The sequence below is a fragment of the Centroberyx gerrardi genome, chromosome 16 (genome assembly GCF_048128805.1).
Source record: "Centroberyx gerrardi isolate f3 chromosome 16, fCenGer3.hap1.cur.20231027, whole genome shotgun sequence".
Taxonomy (NCBI): domain Eukaryota; kingdom Metazoa; phylum Chordata; class Actinopteri; order Beryciformes; family Berycidae; genus Centroberyx; species Centroberyx gerrardi.
In genome coordinates, this window is record NC_136012.1 from 23,062,751 (window position 1) to 23,068,463 (window position 5,713).

A 5,713-nucleotide genomic window follows, 5' to 3' on the forward strand; every position below is an offset into this window, starting at 1 on the left:
TCATCTTGAAATCATCTCGTATCATTAATCCCCACCCCCCAATAAGTTCTTTATTGATCAGATTACAATTGAAGAGTTTCATTCCAAAATGAAATATCCAAAATGATTGCTGACATGAAAGTAAAACTCACTGCGTATTATTATTGAACATGTTAGTTATCTTTGCATAAAAATAACCAAGTATGAGTTGTTATAATCAGTTGTATATTTTCAGTGTTGAACAATGAATATCACTTATTTTCTCTAAAATGGATATGTAGTATCTTGGAATGAAACACTTAATTTATTTATATTGGTACTAGAGAGACTGAAACGACATCGCAGATGTAACTCTTGTGATGCATGGTGTGTAAGCAAATCCACAATCAAAGATTATGATTGCATAATAATTGATTGGAAGAAAAGATGCAGAGATCTATAAAAGAGCTTTTGTAAATAGCTAGCCCTCCTAATTTAATAACCTGCCAGCAAGTTTAATGAGTTGAGCATTTTATTTAAGCTTCAGTACAAAGTGTAACATTGTAATTACAGTGCATGTTGAACATTGCATGTATATGAATATAAAATATAAATATATACATATATACTATTTATTAAATTTTATTACGCTTATGATTTGCTCTTGAAGAGACTCTAGTGGATATGTGAAGCACCTTGTTCCTGTTCAGATGGTCATGTGACACTGCCACTCCAACAATTGTAACGTTTGACGATCTCCCACTCCCATCTCCCACTGTCATAGTGTGTGTAAATGGGTCACTAGTGAGCTGGCCATGTGTTTGTGTAATTTACAAGCAAAGAAATAAATTATCAAATGAATTAAAAAAACTATGATGTTTGTGTTGATTTTTCAGCTTTTTCAGAGCGCACACTAGCGCAAGAAATATGCGGTAGTTTCGCTTTCAAGTCAGTTTTTAACTTCTCTCTGAGTAAACAATACAGTCGGTTTATCGATTGCTCATCAAAGAAGGAATTTTACAGAACAAGATGGTAGATGATGATGTAGAGGAACTAAATTGTAATAAATAGGTAAAGTCTGTCTCAATCTTGTTTTTTGAGAAAATGGTTTGAGTCATAACTAGCAGAAATGTTCTTAGCTTACCTGCCTTTTCATCCTTTAATGTGATAAAAACCTGATCCTAAAACATTGTGTGTTGCTTTTTGTCACAATAAATAGTGAGAAGGCAGCTAATAGGGTGAGGATTTTATCACTTTTTTATTGATTGACACTCAATCCTGCACCTAGACCAGATGTGCGTCCAGATATTTGTTCGTACAGCGACTTATGGTGGGGAAAAAATGCATTGATCTCCAGCATCTCCCCTTTTCTCAGCCAACATGCTCTCTGCACGTTAAGCACCAACACAGCTGTTTCTTCCACAGAGGCTTGACCTCACCTAATCCACCAAACCAGCCATCAATTATTCATGGAAAGCGTGCTTGGAAAATGACCTCTGACTATCATTGCGAGACTTCTCATATGAAATCTGTCTCAGGCTTAATGAACCAAGATAGATGCCGACCTCATGTCACGACAACAGGCTCATATCAATGAAGCATGAGGGAAATGGGCCCGGGTCCGTGCGCATGTAAAGGACAGCAAAAATGTCATTGCTGGGATCATTTTTATTTTGGGCTGGCCTAACCTATCAGTCAGTTTCCTGTGGAGATTAGGAAACAGGAAAATGTGGTTATTTATCAAGAAAATGAATACTGATGGCTCCTTTTTTTTCCTGTTGCTGTCAAGGTTATAGATATTGGAAAGACTTTTTGGCTGTCACTCAACAAAACCAGACTGAGGAAATGTTTCCCCTAACAGAATGAGAACCAGACTGAGTCTAGACTTAAATATTAAAGATTGATTGGTGATTGAGCACTGACATGGGTTATTAAAAGGCTTCTAACATCACACATGAAACATCATCAAGGGAGAAACATATATGGGTTTTAATGCTTAGTTGAAAATGTATTGATCTGTAATTAATATTAACTAATTTGAAGACTCTCACCTCCTTTCAACTCTGCCTGAATCTTAAATGAGAGAGATTCTGCTTTGCAGTGCCCTCTAATGGTCAAATATATATTTGATTATTGTAATGAGGAGGTACATTTTTCTCCTGGGACAGAATGAAACAGATGCAGTGTCAGGTCCTGTCTAGGTCCATGGGCTTAACATGACAACAACACTGATTCCACTGGAGCAAAAATGCTAAAACCACAGCTAAATGCACTCATGGTACTGTAAGGCTTACAATTTTGATACATCAACCACAATTGTCATTTTCAATGGTGAAACTGCATCAAATTGTGAATAGCATCACCCTGTAGTACCTGTACTGATGCAATTTCACATCCATTTGACATCTACATTTTACATTTTAGGGTTGCTCTTATCCAGAATAAAATTACAATGAAGGCATCATTAGAATAATTTATAGATTATCATTGTTACAAGCAAACAAAAGAGTGCAACAATCAAAGCCACAGCACCAGGACAATAGATGTAGCAAATACAGCTCACATCCCTACATCCTTCCTCAGTGGCGTGACTTTGTGTGTGTGTGTGTGTGTGTGTGTGTGTGTGTGTGTGTGTGTGTGTGTGTGCGCTCCACCCCCGCTCCTCAGCACCCTGCTAGTAACGCAGCTCAGTAACCTATATCACACAGGCTGCATTCTAATCCAACATGACCTCTCACCAGGCTCCAACCCAGACCACCAAGAAAACTACCATGACAGGCAATGATTAGTGAAGGAACAGTGGGGGAGGAATCCAGGGCTCAAGGGAAGCTCGTTTACTGTATACAGTACAAGGCTTTTATATATCAGTGTTGTGCGTTTACAGACAAATCCTAGACAAAAATATGACTCGAAAACAGATCTTGATTCCACAACTGGAGCGCTGATTATGTTGATTTTCCTGATTGAATTTCTTCCACTATCCATCAAAATCATTTTATTTTTTTTAATCATATTCTTTGAAATAAATGATGTACGATAGAATCAAGGATAAAGTCTAGAAACATTTTTATAAATGAGGTTCTCTAGTACAGGCTGCTTTTTGTTCAACCATACCACATTCATATTATACATACATATTATATATAACATATTTAAAGTTATACCATGTCACATCACGTCACGTAATGTACCTATTATATTATATCTTATACATATTATATTATATATAAGATATTTAAAGTTATGTCACATCACGTCACATCATGTCATGTACTTGCTGTCATTGAGAAATAAACTTTTATAGCAGTTATTTTTTGTTTGTTTGCTATGAATATATACATATACACTATGTATGTATGTATGTTGTCTGTTTACTCACTGTCATATTTCTTCACCATTCTTCTGCCATGAGGAAGACTTCGCTGACTTCCCTGAAACCTGAGACATAACAGGCTAGTATTCAAAAGCCAAAGTCGATTTCAGGTCAGCTAGAAATTTCCACGCTCTCGCAGGCACAGCGGCTGTTTGGTGACTGAATTTCGGCAGAGCTTGAGATGTGGAAGTCTAGGAAGTGTGGAGGATGTCATTTCCTGTCAGAGGCCGAGGCGGCGAGAGGCTCAGTTCCAGGTTGAACCAGCCAGACCGAACCAATCGCCAAAGTGGCCATGACCACGGGTCCCGCCGTTAGTTCTGCTCAGAATAGAGAAAAGATAGAGTGAAGAGAGATGGATGGATGGATGGATGGATGGATGGATGGATGGACGGACGGATGGAAGGATGAAGTAAAATCAGGTTTGAAATGCCTGGTGTTGATGGAGGGAGTCGAGGAGATGAGAAGAGCAGGGAAATGGAAAGTGGGCTGAGGAACAGTAAATGATGCAAGACAATGTGTTGCTTTGAAGTTCAAATCTTGCATTTTCAAAATGCCAACTCTACAGGAACTGAGAAACACAACATTATTTTCAGACTGATAACCACGCATTTCTATAATTTTTAGCATTGATTTTGAATGGGCTTTTATGGCCTTAAGGTCATAAAACTCACTCTGTAAAGGGCCACACTTTATGAAAATCATCAAAACTGGCTTTTCCATGGCAGCGGCAGCAGCAGGACAAATCATTAGAGCAAAGAAGAGACAAGGAGAAATAAAAAATATATATATTTGAGGAATGGAATACACAAAGCAGACAGCTGGAAGCACTATTACTCTTGTCGGTAATTAATAAACGATGTTAAACATCTCCAACCTCATCCATTTGTAGTCCCTCTGGTACAACAGCCCGTTTTTTGAAATGTCCTCCCCGCTGTGCAGCTTGAATCAAGAGATGACCCTGAAGAAGTGTGCCGTTATTATACATTGATGTTTTTTTTTCTTATTTATCCTTTATTTATCCATGGGAGGTTTGCTGAGCCTGCATGCTCTTTTTCAGCACTGCCTTGCTTCACATTCACACAGGTACACACTTTCACACCTGGGAGCTGCCCAGTACAACATACTATCCTCATAACTATTTTGTATGTAAAGATGGCTCATAACTTAAACAGTACCCCATAATATACTTTAAAAACATACCCCATAATATACTTTCAACCCAACAATCAATTTTTAACAGCTGTCATTTTCTTTTAATAGCTATTTCACTGCAAAAATCTCCATCTTAACAAGTCATTTAGTCTAATATTGAGTCCTAAAATTATAATTTTCTTAAAATAAGTGACAAAAATCTGCCTTAAATACTTAGTTACTTGTTTCCAGTGAAAATCAACTTGTTTCAAGAATTGTATAGAATCAAGTGTCATTTTCTTGATAGTAGTGCAGTGATCTGCCTTATTCTGACTTGTATCAAGATACTGACACTCATTTCTAGAAAATTCCTGCAGCAAATGAAACTGCATTGGAAACAAGTGGAGTTATCTCACCTCACTGGCAATTTTTCTCTTGGTTTAAGAAAAATAAGATCTGAAGGCTAAATATGAGACTAAATGACTCATTAAGATGGACATTATTTGCAGTGCTCATTTTGGAATAAAACTTCCAGTGTTATGAATACTGTTTACGATGAGCAGCCAATGTGATTATTATCCTATCCTAGCATCCCTTTCTGGAAAAGTTATTACTTGGATGTTTTTATTGTTGGACTGAGTGGGTTTTAAACTATTAGTCTGGAAACTCTCGCTGATCCAAGGGAGAGACGGTGTTTTGGAGGTCAAATCTAAAATGAGCTCAGTGCAACATCAGTAGAGATTGAAAGCTATTGACGCAGGCGGAGGCAGTCAGACTGTCCGGTCTCAGCACTCTTTCTGACCTTGGGACCGCCGATCCCTGCTGGTTTGACGCTCCAGAACTATTCTCATAGCAATATATGCTTGGCCTAGCAGGTTCTTTGTGTTCGTCGGCCTTGTTTTGTATTCCCATCGCCTCTTTATTGTATGCTCAAATAGCCTCTCGGTCGCCGTCACGTCAGCAGCCTCTGTAAATCACAGCTGTCCTTTTCAGTTTCCAAATCAATTGACACAACGCAGCGAATAACCAAAGCCTCCTCAAAAAAAATCAGTATTTTCAATGTTGTTTAGTGCTCCATCCTTGTTTCAGCATCCAGCATTGGTATTCTCTATGCTGTACATTATATCTCACTGACCTAGTTTTCTTATGGCCTTTTCCATGACTGGACGCGCCTTGGCTGATGTTCCTTTTCCTTTTTCTCTTGCGCTGTGCTGTAGGTGTTTGTTTCAGCTTTAGGAGACATCATATGGT